Source organism: Otolemur garnettii, unplaced genomic scaffold (genome assembly GCF_000181295.1).
Source record: "Otolemur garnettii isolate 467f Iridium unplaced genomic scaffold, OtoGar3 scaffold00001, whole genome shotgun sequence".
NCBI classification, from domain to species: Eukaryota; Metazoa; Chordata; class Mammalia; order Primates; family Galagidae; genus Otolemur; species Otolemur garnettii.
Genome location: NW_003852396.1, coordinates 11,943,297 through 11,964,196, shown reverse-complemented (window position 1 = coordinate 11,964,196; position 20,900 = coordinate 11,943,297).

Here is a 20,900-nt window from a genome sequence, read left to right as displayed (position 1 = left end):
CAGAGTTTTATAATTCTCTTTATAGAGATTTTTCACATCCTTTGTTAGGTAAATTCCCAAATATTTGATCTTCTTTGTCACAACTATAAAGGGAATAGAGTCTGACTGTCTTTTCATCTTGACTATTATTGGTATATATAAAAACTACTGATTTGTGAGTATTGATTTTGTATCCTGAGATGCTATTGTATTTCTTGATTGCTTCTAAGAGTTTTTTAGTTGAGTCCCTGGGGTTTTCCAGGTATAAAATCATATCATCTGTGAAGAGTGAAAGTTTGATCTCCTCTGAACATATTTTTATAACCTTGATCACCTTCTCTTGCCTGATTGTGATGCTAAAACTTCCATTACAATGTTAAAAAACAGTGGAGACAATGGGCAACCTTGCCTGGTTCCTGATCTGAGTGGAAATGATTTCAATTTAATTCCACTCAATACAATATTGTCTGTGAGTTTGCTGTAGATAGCCTCTATCAGTTTAGGAAAAGTCCCTTCTATACCTAATTTCTTAAGTGTTCTGATCATGAAAGGATTCTGGATATTGTCAAAAGCTTTTTCTGCATTGATTGAGAGAATCATATGGTCTTTGTTTTTTATTTTGTTTATGTGATCTATTATATTTATAGTTATATATATATATATATATATATATATAATCAACCTTTAGACCCTGGGATGAAACCCACGTTGTCATTGTATATAATTAGTTTGATATGTTGCTGGATTCTGTTTGCTAGGATCTTATTGAATATTTTTGCATCTATATTTATTAAGGATATATTGGTCTATAATTTTCTTTTCTTGTTGGGTCTTTTCCTGGTTTGGGAATCAGGGTGATATTTGCTTTATAGAATGTGTTGGGAAGTAGTCCATCTTTTTTAATGTTTTGAAACAGGTTAAGTAATATAGGTACTAGTTTCCCTTTAAAGCTTTGGTAGAATTCTGATGTGAAGCCACCTGGTTCAGGACTCTGCTTTTTGGGGAGATTTTGTATAGTTGATTCTATTTCAGTACTTGATATAGATCTGTTCAGCATTTCCAATTCTTTCTGATTAAGTCTAGGAAGTTGTCATGCTTTCAAGTATTGGTCAATTTCTTTCAGATTTTCATATTTCTGAGAATAAAGTTTTTTATAGTATTCATTGAGGATTCTTTGAATTCCTGAGGTGTCTATTAGTATTTCACCTTTGTCATTTCTGATTGATGATATTAGGGATTTATTTTTCTAGTTTTGGTTAGGTTGGCCAAAAGTTTATCCATTTTGTTGAATTTTTCAAAACACCAACTTTTCATTTCATTGATGTTTTGAATAATTCTTTTGGTTTTGATTTCCTTTAATTCTGCTCTAATTTTAGTTATTTCTTTCTTCTGCTGGGTATGGGGTTGGAATGTTCTTCCCTTTCCAGTTTCTTAAGATGTCCCATTGAGTTTTAACTTCCTCTTTTTTCCGTTCTCTTGAGGAAGACTTGCAACGCTATAAATTTCCCTCTTAGGACGGCCTTTACAGTATCCCACAGGTTCTGATAATTTGTGTCCTAATTATTATTTTATTCCAAAAATTTGGCAATTTCCTTCTTAATCTCATATGTGACCCAGTTATCATTCAGCACACAGTTTTTTGGTTTCCATGTCTTTGTATGAGTTCGCAGATACCTGTTATTAATGAGTCCAACTTTTATTGCGTGATGATTAGAGTAAATATAAGGAATAACTTCTATACTTTTAAATTTGCTGAGGTTAGACTTGTGACCTAAGATGTGATCAATTTTGGAGGATGTTCCATGGGCTGATGAGAAGAATATGTGTTCAGTTTTGTTCCTATGAAATGTTCTGTAGATGTCTGTTAAATTTGATTGTTGTATGGTGAATTTTAAATCCAAAATTTATTTGCTTAGTTCTTATTGGAGGAACTATCCAACACTGCCAAAGGGGTGTTAAAATCTCCAGTTATTATGGTGCTGGAAGATATTAAATTGTTCATGTCTTTTAGGGTCTATGTGGACTTTAAAATGTTGTCCAAGTGTCAAAGAAAGATACAAGTAAGATCAGAAGGAAAGGACACCACTGCTTTGATCAAGAAGCACTTACTTTCAATTACTTTCAACCTCCAAGGGAGGTCAAAGTTATGACCTTGAGACTCCACTACCACCACCGTGAACTCTGCTATAGTTTATAAATAACCAGGATTATTTTCTAGTTATTTATACTTATTACCTAAATGAATTTTAGAGAAAGATATAGTTAATAATACTGGGAAAAAATACATTGCTTTAGCTGACTCTGCTTCTTCATTTCTCAGCTGTATAAAAAAGTGGGTCATAGACAAAGATTGAAGATGTGGTTTTTAATAGAATGTGAGGTTGTGAACACTTGTAATCTTGATTTTCAGACTAGACCTTAGGTATTGAAGATACTATGGTGCCACACCTAAAGAGAGGCAGCAGTTTCAGGTTCACTGACACCTAATACAAGATTAAAATAAGGAATAAAAATGTACAGACAAGAACAATAAGAGAACGAGCATGGATATAGCAATGTTTGACAAAAAAGATTTTCAAAATGCTCCTGGCGATAAACCAGGGCATTTTACTATGAAATAGATTCAATCCATCAGAAAACATAACAATTGTATATAAATATGCATCTTAAAACTGATCCACAAAATACATGAAGTAAAAGGGGACAGAATTGAAGGGGAAAATAGACAAAACAACAGTAATAATTGGGACCTTAATATCCCCCTCCAAATAATAGCTAGAATAGCTAGGTAGAAGCTATGTAACAAAAGGAAGACTTAAAAAATCTGATAAAACATCTAGTACTACTAGACATCTGTAGAATTTTCCTCCCAACAACACAAGTGTAGGAACCATGGGAAAAAACTTCTCCTGACTCTCGGTAAGTTGACTGACAAATCAACTCACAAAAGGCAGATTAATTGGAGGAAAGGCATACAAATGTATTCAAATTTACATAGGGTAGAATCACAAGTGATTACTCAATAACCCAACGAAGTACAGATCAACCTCAGGTCACATATAACCTATTTCTTGGGGACAGGAGAGATGGGGGACTGTGGGTGATTTTAGGTAGATAATAAATTATTTATTGATGAATTCAGTGGACTTGAAGAACATATAACAGCCTGGGAAACAGTCTGTTGGGCTGGTAGAGTGGACAGTGATTTACGACAAAAGGCTGTCACAGTTGTTGACAGACTTCTATATTTCTTCAGTGAGATAACAATTAATGAAAACTGAGAGAAGGGACAAAAGGCAATCATTTTCATTTCAGGGAGGTCTGGAGTTTAGTCAGATGAGGAACTTCCAAAAACAACTTCATCTGGTGCTTTGGAAGACACAGAGGATGGAGAAAGAAAAGGAGAGTAGAGAGGCCTGAGAGACCCCATGGTTTCTTCTTCAGTTCAGCATTCCAAGCACTATATTTAGGGGTATCAGTTTCTGAGCCCAAATATACCCCTCTCTAAAACTTACTGAGAAGTTTCACACACTAAAAACTGAGTTGATGGCTGTGGAGAGAAAAATTAAGTTAATAGCTGAGTAGCAAAAGATCACATTAAACCAGCCTCCCCTTTCTGGGAATAGGTCAGTCCACTTAAACAGTTGTGTTTCATTTCCAAAGATAACATTGCAGATGGGTCTCAATACAGAAGAAAAACAAAAGTTAATGTTTATAACAATCTACAAACTAGTTTCCTTAGAGTCTAGAGGAAAGTCATTTGAGGTGTCTAGATGTTAGACTCAAAACATCTTCAGTTAAAGCAGAAGTAGGCAGTGGCAATCTGACAGGTTGTTCTCATCTGTAGTTCAAATGTCACAAGGTTATTTATACATGAGCTACAGTTTGCAGGAGCTCAGAATAAGGTGGTAGCAACATTACTGTGTCTAAAAGAGAAAAAAATGGAAGAATAATTTGAAAATTTTAATCTGGAGACTTGCAGCCAAGAAAGAAGAACACAGAATTCAGTAAAAATTTTAGGCAAATAATACAAATGAAAAAACAAGGAATAAGGCTTGAATCTAATAACAGGTATATTATAGTTTCTGAAACATAATTTTCCTTTCTCTAGTTCTTCATTTTAATCAAGAGTAAACCGATTTATTTATAAAATAAATTTCAGTCTAATTGTACATGGCCTGATTATTTATTTGTATAAAGTGTATCAAGAATAGTGTTTGGTCATACATGCTCTTTATAAATCGTCTTGCTGTAATTTTTTCACAAGAAATCTCAGATTAGACTTTTAAAATCCTTGAGGCTAGGTAGATAAGCCAAGGATGTGCCATCAAATTGTGCCTGTAATGCCTATAAGAATTAGAATATTTCCTCTTTTTTAGAGGTCTCAAAATATCCTAAGGTTCCTCAACCTGTCAGAAAATGACAGTTTTTACTTAACACAGGTCAGGAACTATGTAGATAGGATACCAGGCTAGTCTTTCCAAGGGGCTTTTTATACACTGTATAAACTCAGTCTTAATTCCTCAAAGCAATATGGTCATATCTGTGTTTCCAATTGTGTCTTGTTACAAAATAAAATGGATTCTTATTGAACTTATACAAATAACTGTATTTCTGTAAATCAAGAGTATTCACAAATAATTGCCAGATTCTGGAGAAATTACAAAATCAAAGTGGTAATATTTACCCAAAGTGATAACTCACAGATTCTAAAAAATAAACACTTTACCTTTTGAAAGAGAAGAAACTCAGTTTTCCAAACAATCAAAAGACCTAATAAAGATAGTATGAGGAAAACTGAATCTATCTCTCCCCACTCTTTTTTGTAGTTTACACTCTTATTCAGACATGTAAAAATCTTGTTTAAAAGAGAAAAACAATTTCTACCTTTGTGTATGATTAATGTTAATAGTAATTTTAATAAACTTAAAAATAGATCAAATTTAAGTTTTAACCAGACAAGGACAGATTTCCATAACCTTTTTATAAATTATTACAATTTTTCCCACTCTATATTTTTCCAACATTTTATATCCATTCAGTTTTCTCTATCATATTTTATTCATTCAATTTAAAATAGCTTTATAAAACCTCTAAGCTAGACAAAATTAATTTCCCTTTAACAAAGAACATATTCTTGTGACTTTTCATAAGATTTTAACAAAAAATATCCTACTTTCCTTACTCACTTTGTATACAGAATTATTTCTCTTATGTCTAGTAGTTTTAATCACATATGCTAACTATAATTTTGATTTTGAATAACCATGGTTGTCAGTAACAAACCGAAACCAAAATACTAGAAAATAAGAAGTTTTAATTATGTACCAAATATAGAGTACAGGACAAAGGACAGAGCTGTGAAGACAATGACTAAAGTATCCAGCCCCTCCCGGCATGGAAGGAGGCTCAAGTGGACCAGGGGGTATGGGCCCTAGTACTGTCCCTTGGCTTCACCATGGTCACTCACCTATACCTCAGAATGGCTCATAACCAAACACATGGTTCCCAGGCAAATTAAGCAAGTATCAAAAATATTTCAGAAGCAGCAGTTTTATGACATTAAAATATATAACAAAGGCAACATAAACCTGTCTGACCAGGCAAAAGTGTACAAATTGAATCCTGAAAATGTTTCTATTTTATTGTACCTATAATTTAAAAAGTACATTTACTAATGATTACTAAAATCACATGAAATGGAAAAATCATTTAAGCTTATTTATTTTATTTATGAGTATTCACTTATTTAAAAGTCAATCAAGGCTGTCCAACCTTTTATCTTCTCTGCTGCACATTAGCACAAGAAAAGTTATCTTGGGTCAGACATTAAATGCACAAACACTGATGACAGTTGATGAGCAAAAAAAAAAAACCAAACAAACAAACAAAAAAAAAAACACCCAGGAGTCTGTGCATAATTTCCTAATTTTCTTGATGTCCAACACCTCAAATAAACAAAAAGTCCTCACAAAATCTGTATTGTGCCCACAGGATGAACACTCATGATAGACAGCATATAAATAGAGACAAGTATACATGTATATATAAAAATCCTGCAGACACAAAGCCCTTAATAGCTGTGATTTTAAAGTCAAGAGGGAAAGGATTGGGAGGATGAGTGATTGCTGGGATCACGCCTATGGTTCATCCTATAAGGGTACATATGAATCTCTCTAAATGTAGAATATAAATGTCTTAACACAATAACTAAGAAAAAGACATGAAGGCGATGTTAACCAGTTGGATGAAAGTATTTCAAATTGTATACAGAAACAGTACACTGTACCCCATGATAGTATTAATGTACACTGCTATGATTTAATAAAAAAAAATATATATATATATTAAAATCAAGAGACCAGTAAACATCCCTAGTTTAAAAGGAAAGTTGGATTCAAACTATGCCTTTGTAAATGATAAGGTTATAGGTTATCTGTCTCACCTGACCAAAGCTCTCACTGAGTTTAGGAGAAAACAAGGTAGAAAATTATTGTCAAAGAGTAGAGAGAAAGATAATTTAATCTTTCTCAAGAAATGTGGATATTATCAGTTAGAGAAAGATTAAAAATGAATGTCAAGATAACATAAGATCATAGTAATTTACCATAGAATTTTATAAAGGATGGAAGGGAGACTGTCATAGAAACACTGCAGCTTCTTCTTCAGTTCAGCATGTCAAAGCACTGTGTTTGGGGGAATAACTTTACGCACCCAACAGAAGACATATTCTCCTCCAGTACTCACATTTACATATCCAGGATAGAGCAAATACTAGTCTCCAAAGCAAGCCTCAAAAAACCTAAAATGACTACAATCATACAAAGTATGTTTGATCAGGACACTGAAATGAATTTAGAAATCAATGGAAAGAAACTATGGAAATTAAGACATATGTGAAAATAAAACTATAAACTCATAAGTTACTTATGACCCCCAAAATAAATTATAAGGAAAATTTGAGAATGTATTAAGATGAATTAAAGACAAAATGGCAACCTAGCAGTGGTACTCAAAGTATGGTTATAACTATAAATGCTGTAATGAAAAAGAAAGATGTCATAACAATAGCATAACAATACTACCTAAAGATACTGAAAATAGAAAGCAAAGTAAACTCATACCAGATAAAAGAAGGAATAATAGACATGGCAGTATAAAATAAATGAATAAAAAGCATTAGAGAAAATTAATGGAATACTTGTCTTTCTTAAAAGGTTGAATGATATTTACAAATGCCACCTAACATCATACTTAAGGCTATATGTTTTTACTCTCAGATCTGGCACAAAACAAGAATGTCGGCATCACCATTTTAAGTAGATATTATGCTGTAGATTCTATCCTGAACAAGCAGGCAAGACATAGAAGTAAAACTCAGCTAGATTGGAAAAGGTGGAAGGCAATTACAACCATTTGCAAACTAAGTATATTAGTAGAAAAACCTTAAAGAATCCTGGTAAACTGGTAAAAATCATTTTATAACTAACATATGAGTTTAGTAAATTTGTTTAGATTGTTTTACAAAAATTAATTGTATTTCTCTATGCTACAAATTAAGAAAACAATTCAATTGGCAGTAACATCAAAAGGAATAAAATACTTAAAAATACATTGAACAAAAGAAATTTAGCACTCAAAACTTGAAAATATTGTTAAAGAAATTATGTAATTTCTTGTGTAATACCTAAATAAATGTAGTTGCATTCTGTACTTATGAATCAAAAAACTCAACATGTTTAAGATGGCAATATTCCCCAAATTGACTTACGGATGCAAACAACCCCAGGAAAATCCCAGCTGCTTTTATTTACGCAAACAGAATATTTTCTGAAATGTATATAGGAATTCTACCAACCAGAGAAGCCCAAATAATCTTTAAAATGAGAACAAGATTGAAAGGTTGAGAATTGCAACTACTAAAACTTAACTATAAATCTAAGTTAAGACCATGTGTTATTAGCAAAAGTATAGGCATATAAATTAATGGAATACAGTTTCAAATAAATAAATAAATAAATGCTTATATTTAGTCAATTTATTTTCAACTATGATGAGATAAATTTTTTCCCTTAAACATTGGATTTTTTTTTTTTTTATTTCACATTACTATGAAGGTACAAATGATTAGGTAACATTGTTTGCATTTGTTAGGCAAAGTCCATGTTGTAGCTAAGCCTTCACCAACAGGGTATGCTGTATACCCTTACATAGGGCCCATTAGGTGAGAGGTTACCAACTCCCTATTCCCTCCTCCCCTCCTTTGAATTTGTTTTTCTTTCATGTGGGTTTGTACTTGTTTTTCTATTGTTTTCATATTAATATTGAGTACATTGGATACTTGCTTTTCCATTCTTGTGATACTTTATTAAGGAAAATGTTCTTCAACTCCATCCAGGTTAATATGAAAGATGTAAAGTTACCATCTTTTTATGGCTAAATAGTATTCCATGGTATACATATACCACAGTTTATTAATCCCTTTATAGGTTGATGGGCACTTGAGTTGATTCCACATCTTGGAGATTGTGAATTAAGCTGTGATGAACATTCTAGTGCAAATTTTCTTATGGCAAAATGATGTTTCTTTCTTCTGGGTAGATATGTAATAATGAGATTGAAAGATCAAAGGTCTGCTTTTAGCTCTTTGAGGATTTTCCATACTTCTTTTCAAAGAGGCTGAATTAGTTTTCAAACTCACTAGCAGTGCAAAGGGTTCCCTCCACATCCACTCCACCCTCTACAGCTTTGGGACTTGTTATGTGGGTCGTTCTCACTGGGGTTAGGTGATATTTCAAGGTGGTTTTGATTTCCTTTTCTTTGATGATTAGCAGTGATGAGCATTTTTCATGTTTTTGTTGGCCATTAGTCTGTCTTTGTCAGAGAAATTTCTGTTCATGTCTCTTGACCATTTATAAAATGGATTGTTTGTTCTTTTCTTGTTGATTATTTTGTATTCTCTGTAGATTCTAGTTATCAGAACTTTGTCAGATTTGTAGCATGACATATCTTCTCCCATTCTAAAGTTTATCTGTTTGCTTTTAGTTGTTGGGCCCTTAAGCTGTGCAGAAAGTTTTTGGCTTGATCATATCTCATTTAATTTTGATGTTGCTGCAATTACCAATAAGGTCTTTTTCAAAAAACATTTCTCAAGGTGATATTTTCAACAGTTTTTCCTACACTTTGTTCTAGAGTTTTTATCATTTCATGTCTTAAATTTGAGTCTTTTATCTACCAAGAATCAACTTTTGTCACTAGTGAGAGGTGTGGGTCCAGTTTCAGTCTTCTACATATAGCTAAACAGTTCTCCCAGCATTATTAAATTGGGATTCTTTTCCCCAGTATAAGCTTTTGTTTGGCTTATCAAAGATCAGTTGTCTAGATGCTTCTGGTTTCATTGCTATAACTAAGACTTCCATTACAATGTTAAAAAGCAGTGGAGACAATAGGCAACCTTGCCTGGTGCCTGATCTGAGTAGAAATGATTTCAATTTAACTCCATTCAATATGATATTGGCTGTGGGTTTGCTGTAGATGGGCTCTATCAGTTTAAAAAATGTCCTTTATATACCTATTTTCTTAAGTGTTCTCTTCATAAAAGAATGCTGTATATTATCAAAAGCTTTTTCTGCCTCATTTGAAAGAATCATATGGTCTTTGTTTTTTGTTTATGTGATCTACTATATTTATAGTTTTATGTATATTGAACCATCCTTGAGACCCTGGGATGAAACCAACTTGGTCATGGTGCATAATTTGTTTGATATGTTGCTGGATTCTGTTTGCTAGGATCTTATTGAATATTTTTGCATCAATATTCATTAGTGATATTGGTCTATAACTTTCTTTCTTATTGGGTCTTTTCCTAGTTTGGGGATCAGGGTGATATTTGCTTCATAGAATGTGTTGGAAAATATTCTTTATTTTTCTATGCTTTGGAAAAGTTTATGTAATATAGGTACTGGTTCATCTTTAAAGGTTTGGTAGAATTCCTATGTAAAGCCATCTGGTCCCAGATCTTCTTTTTTGGGAGATTTTGTATAGTTGATTCTATTTCAGTACTTGTATAGGTCTGTTCAACATTTCTAATTCTTTCTGGGTAAGTCTAGGAAGGTGGCATGCTTCCAAGTATTGGTCAATTTCTTTAAGATTTTTGTATTTTTGAGAATAGCTTTTTTTTGTAGTATTCATTAATATTTTTTGAATTTCTGAGGTGTCTATTGTTATTTCACCTTTGTCACTTTTGGGGGGGGCAGTTTTTGGCCGGGGCCAGGTTTGAATCTGCCACCTCCAGTATATGGGGCCAGCACCCTACTCCTTTGAGCCCCGGTCACCACCCCAACCTTTGTCATTTCTGATTGATGAAATTAGGGATTTAAATTTTCTGTTTCTAATTAGGCTAGCTATGGGTTTATCAATTTTTTTAAAACTTTTAAAAAAACATCTTTTTAATTCATTTATCTTTTGAATAATTCTTTTGTTTTCAATTTCCTTTAATTCAGCTCTAATTTTGGTTATTTCTTTTCTTCTGCTGGGTTTGGGGTTAGGGTGTTCTTCCATTTCCAGTTGCTTGAGATATCTCATTAAGCTATTGACTTCCTCTATTTCCATTCTCTTAAGGAAGGCTTGTAATACTATAAATTTCCTTCTAGGGCTGCCTTTGTGGTATCCCAGAGGTTCTGATAATTCATATATTCATTATCATTCTGTTCCAAAAACTTGGTAATTTCCTTCTTAATCTCAACTTGGATTCAATTATCTTTCAGCATAAGGTTATTTAATTTCCATGTCTTTGTATAAGTATGCAGATTCTTGTTATTAGTGAGTTCAACTTTTATTCCATGATCGTCTGAGAAAATACAAGGAGTAATTTCTATTCTTTTAAATTTGCTGCGGTTAGCCTTGTGACCTAAGATGTGATTAATTTTTGGAGGATGTTCCATGGGCTGATGAGAAGAATGTGTATTTAATTATGTTAGGATGAAATGTTCTATAGATGTCTATTAAATTCAATTGTTGTATGGTGATGTTTAAGTCCAGAATTTCTTTTTTCCTTTTTTTAGAGACAGAGTCTCATTTTGTCACCCTTGGTAGAGTGCCATGGTGTCACAGCTTATAGCAACTTCTACCTCTTTTGCTCAAGTGATTCTCTTGCCTCTGCCTCCTGAGTAGCTGGGACTAGAGGCACCTGCCACAATACCTAACTATTCTTTTTTTTGCAGTTTTCCCAGGGCTGGGTTTGAACCCACCACTCTGTGTATATGGGGCTGGCACCCTACTCACTGAGCCAGAGGTGTCACCCCAGAAATCCAGAATTTCTTTGCTTAGTTTCTTGAAGGATCTATCCAACATCACCAAAGGGTATTAAAATCTCCAACTATTCCAGAAACAATTAGATACTGGAAGATATTGTTAGGATCTTGCTTTGAATTGAGGAGCACTTTGGTTGGATGCATAAATGTTAATAATTGATATCTCATCATGTTGAGTGCTCACACATTGAAGAAATTTGCCATAACTAAACTAGCTCTTCAAGATATTCTCAGACCCATCCTCCATAATGACCACCACAATGCTCTACCACTAAAGTAAACTCACTCAGAAATTGTTGATCAAAATCCAACTTCCACAGTGGCAAAAGGATTAAATATGTCTATAGGCCTTTCAAGTAACTTGACAGCAAAAATACTACCAGGCTTTTCCATATTCTCAATTAACGTGAATGGCTTAAATTGCCTGCTAAAGAGGCACATGTTGGTTGACAGGATACAAAAACTCAGGCCAGATATAGGTTGCATACAAGAATCTCATCTTATCTTAAAGGATAAATATAAATATAGATTCAAGGTGAAGGGATGGACAACTATAATCCAGGCAAACAGAAAACAGAAAAAAGTAGGGATTGCAATTTTATTTGCAGATACACTAGGCTTTAAAGGATTGTTTTAAATGATTTGTAATACACCTGTGGTAAGACATACCATAAATTATAAATCAGCAAGTAATTTTACTTTGACATTATCATTTTCATACTTGTGACTGCAGTAAACCACCGAGGTATTTGCTAGAGAAGTTAAACATATTTTAATATATTAATCTAAAATATAAACTCATAGAAGATAAGAACTATGTATTTCTTGTTCTCTATGCTTAAGGCAGTATGGTGTCCACTACGTAATTAGTTAAAAAAAATCAAAAGCCAACTTTTTAAGAAAAATATTATCCAATATGAAATGGGTTGCCTTAGGTGGCAATGAATCTTCTGTACTAGGAGATAGAGAAATGGATTAGTTAGCACCTTGCAATGTCATTGTAAGGAATGAATTAATCACCTAAGGAAAAATCAGGCTAACTTAACTCATGGTCCTTTCCAGTTCTATGATTTTGTGAATCTAATTATATTACACACTTATTTAGATGGCTGATTATGAATTTTTTTTAATTTTTCCAATGTCCTTCCCAGTAAAATTATACTCCATAACATTGTCCAGCACCCTATGCAGAAAGTAAGTACCTGAAAATGTCACTGCTTTTATACAGAGCACTATAAAGAAACAAAAATGAATCAATTATTTAATACAAAATTTCAAACATACACTGGGGAGAGAGAGTTGGGTAGGTGAAGTTTTCTTAATGCAGTTTTAATACCTGTGTTTACAACCATATTTCATCAGGTAATTCCTAAATCTAAATGTAATGTGTAACTAATTTCATGAAAAACTTGTTTATTTTTAATTTAAATAAATTATACTCTCTGTAATTTTGCCAGAAAATTCAACATACATATACTTAAATATGTCAGAGTTGAATAGATATACATTATATGTTCGTAAGTATTGCATTCCTGTGTTGTCAACACTAGTATTGTGCATAATGCTATCCAGCCCAAAAAGGCATTTAGATTGTAATGAATTACTCCACAGGTTATGGAGAAATTAACAAAGCAACTGCATGCAAATCAGTCTAAGAGAGTAGGGAGATTGTCATTTTCACAGAATCTTTAAGGAAGTGAGTTTCTTTTCATCAGGGAACTCATTGAAAACTAAATGCACTCACTATGTTTAAATTAAACATCACTTTTATATGGATAGTAAATACATGCATAATGTTTATTATCATTCACAAACGGACTGTCAAATATATTATCTTATTTAAAATCACAACTCTCTAAAGTATCATCATACCCCTTTTAGGGATCCAAAAACTATGGGTTAGGAAATGGCACTTTTCTTCAGGGTGACACTGCTGTTTACTAACACAGGCAGTGCATGAACACAGATTCTCTGCACTATCTGCCAAGGCACCTGGAAAAGAATAGGTGAATGTCTGTTGACTAAATTCATTATTGGACATTTGGTCATAATTTAGACCACTCTGGTCAGTGCACATCCTACTGTGTTATAATGGCTTTGTTCATGAAAGCTGTTCAGTCATGTCTTCTGAAAGATTTCCTTAAAAAAAGTTGATGTCTTCAGTTTGGCTATACCATGAATTAAATATAACCATGAATTCAAACAAGTAGGAGTTTTAAATATGTTTCTTGATTCGTAAATTAGTGGGTCATCTTTGTTAAATGAGATTGGGGAGGCTCCCTACATGTATAACAAAGACTTATTGGTGATTCATTAAACATAACAATCATTTTCTGGTAAATTGTTATTGCTCTGTCTTGTCTTTTACATAGACATTAGGAGAAAGTCGAGGGAAGGTCAACAGATGTCACTGTGAGAAAGTAAAAGAGAGAATAATTACCACTTATCAATGCTTGTTAACACAAAATTATAATGGCTTGCTTTCATTATTTTTTGAAAAAAGGTCACTTAGGTCATCCATGTGCTGGCATATAACTTAAATTCTGCTAAATGAAAGAGTCCATACAGAAGTCATGATTTATTTTGAGTAGACATAAATCAAATTCTCTTTTTTAAGAGATGCTGGTAGGCACTCCTAACATGCACAATGTGAGGAAGAGAGCTTGAAGGTCCACTGATCAAAAGGCTAGAAGGCCCTTCCCTTGCTGCCAAGTCCAGCTGTTAAAGTTGCAATCACACAGGCCCTTTGCTTCTGAATATTCTGACTTTCTGAGACTGCCCTGATCCCTGCCCCACATTTTTGTCTTTTGAATTCTTCCTGAACTTAACCTTATCATTCCCTCCCCATGCCAGTGCTGAGGTCATTTTAGGGCCAGAATGATTTGATGTAGGGAACTGTTTGAGTCACAGATTACAAGATAGGTGGTGAAGAAAGAACCGGCTATATCAACTAGCAAGTTTCCAGGAGTAGCTGGAGGGAGATAAAAATCAAGAGACAATGAGAGACCAGAGCCCCAGGGAAATAAGAGTCAGAAACTGAGACTCAGTATCAGTCCTTGCATCTAAAATCTCTGTGAAGTAATCCCTGCAGCTCTGCTTTAGGCTAAAACCTCTTCTTCTGTGCTCTAATAACTTCCTGTGTTTAAGTCTATGTTTACAGTGCCTTACTGTGATGAAGAGGGACAGATTCTGCAGGCAGGCAGCCTCTCAGCTTTAAATCCAGATCCACCACTACTTGATATTTTGGCAAGTACTTAAATCTTCTAACCCTTATTTTTCTGCCTTAATAAATTAGAAATAATAGTACTTTATTCACAGAATTGTTGAATAAGGTAATGCATATTAAATTAATGCCTCTAACATACATCAAGTCTTTATCAGGTGTATATGTATTATGCTGGCCTTAAAGTTTGTGTGCTATTTTAAATTGCACATGAACTTTATGATCTCCCTATATAATACATATCATAAAAAGTATGCAATATATAATAGACATTATTGTTATTATTATTATTACCAAATACTGTCAAACTGCTCACTAAATCAGTTTCCTTCTCCCTCAGGGCCTAGAACTACACTATTTCCCTCCTTATCATAGCCTGGACCACGTCCCTGAAAGATGTTCATGTCCTAATCCTGACAGCCTGTGAATATGTTATTTTACAGGGGAGAAGAGACCTGGCAGTTGCAATTAAGTGGGAGAGGTTAGCCTTTACAATTAACTTGGGCCCAATGTATTCACATGGGTCCTTATAACAGTGAGACAGGAGAATAAAAGTTAGTGGTACAAGATACTAGTCCTGGGGATCTTCCGACTTCGGTCTTACCCTTTGCCAGAAGTGCTGGTGTTTTTTTACTCTTCTGATCTGTGGTCCATGTGTTCATTCTTCAAAACCCTGAGGCCAAGGAACTACTGAAAAAATTCCAGTAACATATTTTGAGGTTGTTGTCCAGGATTGAAGATCTGTGGTAAGTGGGATTGAAGATCTGTGGTAAGCAATAGGACCACTTAACTCTATCTTATCTTTTTCTATAATCATGATAATAGAGACTAATGATTTGGATGCCTGTCAGTCCCTAAAAGCCCATAGTGCAGCTCCTGACCTCCAGGTTATGGGCAAGAGTCTGTTGGGGAACAAGATTTCTAATTGAAAAGTTATAGAGGCAAAGATAAAAGACTATTCTGAAGCATAAGACAAAAGGAAAATAGAGTCCCAGTTTGTGCAATTAAAATGGCTTTTATTCCACCTGCATGCAGGTTGGGTGAGATCTCCAACCATTAAGAAATTCATACTTGGGAAATGGCAGATGGGGATTTAAAGGGCTAGGGTTGGTCTGTCCACCACTTCCTGGGAGAGATATACACTGGATTCTTCCTGGGTGGGTCAATTCCACCTGAGCAGGTAGGTAGGAAATGGTTGGAGGGGGCAGGATTGGCCCTTTTGCTATTTCCTGGGAGGGACATGCTTCCCAGAAAAGGGAAGGGATCTTTCCTGGGTGGGTTAATTTTACCTGGGAGGGGCAAATCTATTTGGGCTGGTACACCTGATTCTATCACTAATTCCCCTTGGCTCCAAAAGAAAGGAACAGAGGGAATGTTAGAAGGGTTGAGAACCCTGAAAAAGAACTAGCACTTAGAGGTCTTGTGGTCCCCAGTAATGGTTCTGACCCCAGGGCACTGGAGGGCCTTCTGAAAAATATGCCCTCCCAGCTCTTTTACTATCTTCTCATGTCTTCCTGGGTCCCAAACTTCTAATGATCGCTACAGCTCCCTGACACTTTCCTTCTCTCTCCTTATAGTTTGTGTGCTTTGTTTTAAAGTTGGTAAAGATTTGCTTTATATATTTATTTAAATTTGTACTGGTTCTTTTTGGTATTTTTCAGATGTTGTCAGTGTGTTTCATTACTTTTCACTGCAAAATTAAATTCATTTGTCTTTTCTGAATGTTTGAGAAAAAAGCTGAACTATGTTAACAGTTAGAGGCCAAGAAGTTAGCTCCAAACAAAGGGCAAAATGACTCTACTACCTGGCTTCTGTGGGTGACCAGAAGACTGCAAAGGGAAGCACAGGCAACACCCCGAGGCAATTATGGCTCTAAACCCTATGCCATAGTTCAGTCTCTTTTTTAAAAGAAAAAGAAAAAATATCTTTAAAAATGAAAAAAGGAAAAAAAAATGACCTAGGTATTTGATTTTTCCTGGTCTATTAATGTAAATGCAAAGGTTCAAAGTCATTACAGATTACTCTACTACTTCAGCTGGTTATAACTAATTCTAATGGAAAAATTTTCAAGTGTCTCTCAATGCTGATTTTTTACTGAGTTCAATTATTGTTGCCTTCCTAACTTTGGGGGAAGAAAGGAAGGTGGAAAACATAGCATTTAAGATCTTCCCATGATTAAAAAAACAAAAACAAAAACTTATTTCTTTTGTTACTGTGATTTAGAAAAAGCTTATAAAAATGATAAAGGGTTACAAGTGTGAGCACCCCACAGCCATTTTTTCCAGGGTAGGGCTCATTGATTGACAGGCATATACTCAATGGCAGGTCAGGAGAGTATATTGCTCCAACTTGCATCTAGTGGGATCAGGCTTCTGGATAACTGAATTCTCAGGCCTGCTGCCCGCAAGTAATAAGCATAGGAGAGCCCACAGGTACAAAAGGCTACAGTGGTAATTGTGGCTAAGCAGAAGCTGAGGAGGCCACTTTCCTCAGGGATTCTTCCCCAAGCATTGGAAGGACACTTCCTTTTGTTTTGCTGGAAGGCTTCCTGAGCTGGTCAGAGCGAAGGGAGCAAAATTAACTCCATTTTTGTAACTCTCTGAGAGTTAGGGTATCCGTCCCCTCCCACTCTGTGCCACATTAAGTACATCCTGTCTGGCAATAAATGGCTTAACCCTTGTAAGATAACCCATTTGACAACTATGTTGCAGGTGCAAGCTGTTTTCACCCCCTAGAAAATGTGAAGCATTTCTGCTTCTGTAAAATTCTGCTTGCGCTAGGACACACCTGCCCAACGTGAACTCACAAATGAAAGGCCCTATCCCCAACCCCTTGGGCCCAAGAGTTCTTCTGAAGTATGCACCTCCTCTTGGTCACTGGCATTAAAGGAACCTGTACTCAATTTGGCCTCCGTGTGCTGGTGGTATATTCTCTGTAATTCCATCCGCATTGTTTGGGCTTAACAAGAGGACCCTTCGACAACCCAGGAACACAGAGGGTGGGATTGATAAAGATGCTAGATGTTTGTTCTTTCCCACAGATGGGTAACATTCTCTCTTTTAGAGGATACCCAGGTAACCTGTTCTCTTGTCAAGAGAACTATCATCAGGTAGGACCACTATGGCTCCTAGGTACCTGATTTTTTGGCCTGTACTTCAACCTGCTGGGCTGTATTTGATCCCCAGACACTGAGGAAGGAATGTATGATTTTCTTCTGCGCCTAGGCCTGGACTTAATATTAACTGTCCAATGATAAACAATAACCATCAGAGGGTACTCTAAATGATGGTAAGCAACAGGGTAAACATTCTGAATCACCTATGTGAAAGCTTACTTTTTTTCTCAGAGATAATCCCCAACTGTGTAAAATCCATCAGATAGATCCATCTCTACTGGCTATAGTAACTTCCCCAGATGGCCAGGGATTCCCAAGAGAGACACGGTCACTACCAAGTTCAAACCCCTCTTCTACTTCTCCTGCACCTTCCTCCATGCATTTAGAAAACCCCAAGAATGAGTCTGTTCCAAAAGTTTCTTCTGGTCCTATTGGAACCCATAGAAAACAACTTATCTTTTGTGTCTCTTGGTCAAGACTATGGGTGGTGGGGGAGGAAATGCGTGAGTATTCACTCCATTTTCTCTAGCACATTTAAAACAAATTAAGGGTGATTTTAGGAAAATTTTCTGATGACCCAGATAGGTACACATAGATGTTCTCTAAAGGTAGGGACAAAGTTTGACCTCTATTGGAGAGAGAGATAATGCTACTACTACAGCACACTTTAACTTTGAATGAGAAAAATGAGTCTTAGATGAGGCTAGAAAGTGGGATGTTTTGTGATTCCTGTCTAAAACTAATAGCAATATGTTTTTTGAGGAAAGGAACAGATACCCCACATGAAGACAGTTCCCTTTGAGAATCCTGAATGGGACCCTGAGAAACAATGTGACTGGTGGCGTAAACATTTTCTAACATGTATACTGGAAAGTTTACATAGATCCAAGAAAAAGCTTTTGAATTAATCTAAGTTGTCTGCTATTTACTAGGAGCAAATGATAGTCCCTCAGCCTTTCTTGAGCAGCTTAGAGAGGTGGTGAGAAAACACACTCAGTTGATACCTGACTCCTCAGAGAGCCAAATTATTTTAAAAGATGAATTTATCATTCAAGGAGCCCAGATATTCTAACAGACCTCCAGAAATTGGCTGTAGTCCTTAATCATAACCTTGAGAATCTTCTTAAAATGGTCACAGTGGTCTTTTATAATTGAGAACAAAAGGAAAAGGAGAGAAGGAGTAATGGCAGCTTTAGTAATAGCACTCTGACAAATGGGCACCTTTCAGAGGTAGAGGGAAGCCAGAGGAGCTAAGATTGCCCCAAGCAGCAGCACCAGTTAGGCAAGTGACAAGGCCCTTGTACAGAATGCAAGGGTGACCACTGGAGGGCAGCCTGTCCTCAAAGGTGAAGTCCTTCTGGAACAGTGACCTCCATCAGCCCCCTCTCCCCTGAACTGGACTGAGAGTACCCAAGGAAATTGCTCATGGCTCTAAGTTGTATCATCACTCCTCAAGAGCCCCAGGTCTGCCTCATAGTGGAGGGCTAGGAGACAGAATTTCTTCTGGACACTGGAGAAACCTTTTCTGTACTTTTCTCTAACTCTGGCCTTCTATCCCCTAAGTCTTCAACCATGCAGGGGGGTGTCTGGAAAGCCAGTTACTCAGCCTTTAAGCTATAATTGAGGTGACTGGCTACTCTCTTATGCCTTCCTAATCATCCCTAAAAATCCTTCTCCTCTTTTGGGAAGGGACATACTAATTAAAGCAGGAACAACCATTTATATTAATGTGGGATAAGAACCTATACTATGCTTTTCTTTATTAGAGACAGAAATTAACCCAGAAGTGTGGGCTACTGAGTCACGAGTGAGAAGAGCAAAACATACTTAACTGGTCCAAATTACCTGAGGGATTTATGGATATTTAGGGATAGTCTCTTTAGTCCAAGACTTGAGTCATTTCTTACATCCCACAGTGACTCTTATTCAGTACATAGATAACATTCTTTTGGGAGCGCTAGATGCAGAAGAATGCTACAAAACTACCCAAGCACTATTAAACTTTATAGCTGATTGTGGGTACAAAGTTTCCATGGCTTAAGCCCAATGTGTACCTAAAGTACACTACTATGGGTCTCCAGCTTTCTCAGCAGAAGAAAGCAAAGAAAGAATAAAACCTATATTGGCTCACCCTAAACCTTGAACTTTCAGACAGCTTTGAGGCTTCTTAGGAATCACAGGCTTTTGCAGACTCTGGATTCCTAGCTATAGGAACATAGCTGGACCACGCTATTCTTTAATTTAAAATGCTCAAAACGAGCACCTGGTCACTCTAAAATGTGAGCCAGAGGAAGATAATTACTTTTTCACCTATTGAAAATGCTCTTTTATAGGCCCCTGCTTTAAGTCTTCTACTGGTCAACAATTTAATCTCTATGTTACAGAGCAGACTGGAATTGCTCTAGGAGTCTTGATCCAACACTGGGGTCTACTTTTACAACCTGTAGCTTATCATAGTAAAGAAATTGACACTGTGGGTTGTAGCAGCTGTAGCCCGCTTAACCCCAAAAGCAACCAAGCTAACTTTGGAAAAAGACTTAATTGTTTATATTTCTTCTAACATTACTGGATTTTTAAATTCCCAAGGAAATTTTGGTTATCAGATGATGTAGTAATAAGATTTATGTCTTCCAGAGATGATATCATCAGGCTGTAAACAGTGAAAAGAGTTCCTGCTCAAGATCTGATCTTGTTGTGGACCCTTGGATCACCCTTCCTCCAGAGAAACCATAACTGTCCCCTTCTATTGATACAGGGTTTCCCATTCAAGGCTCCAGAAAGGACCCCAGTTTCCTAGGTCTGCACAGATTCATGAAGAGGGATTTGCCGCAAGCTAGAGGGATCAACCTGGATTTCTATTTACCATAAACCCTGGATCACCCTCCTCTGAAGAACCTCTAACTGCCCCCCTCCTTTATCACTGTCCATCTTTAGCAGGAAGTAGTTTTGAGTGGTCAGTGACCCTTTTCCTCTAATGGCAGTTAGAGCTTCTATTCAAAGAGGGAGGATGGATACAGGATTCCCCCCACTCAGGGCTGGACAGAAACTCCGCCCACCCCCCATTCTCTAGACCCAAGTGAGCTCAGAAATCATATATGCATCTCTAGGCACAAACAGGCTGCCCTTTCCAGGCCACACCTTCTGGACTCCAGCAAGATCATGAACAAAGAAGCCTGAAACATTTTGGGTAGTTCCATCTTGAGAAGAGAGCACAAATCTTAATCCTTTCCTTGAGACAAAAACTACAAAGACCTAATAATCTTGCCTTAGG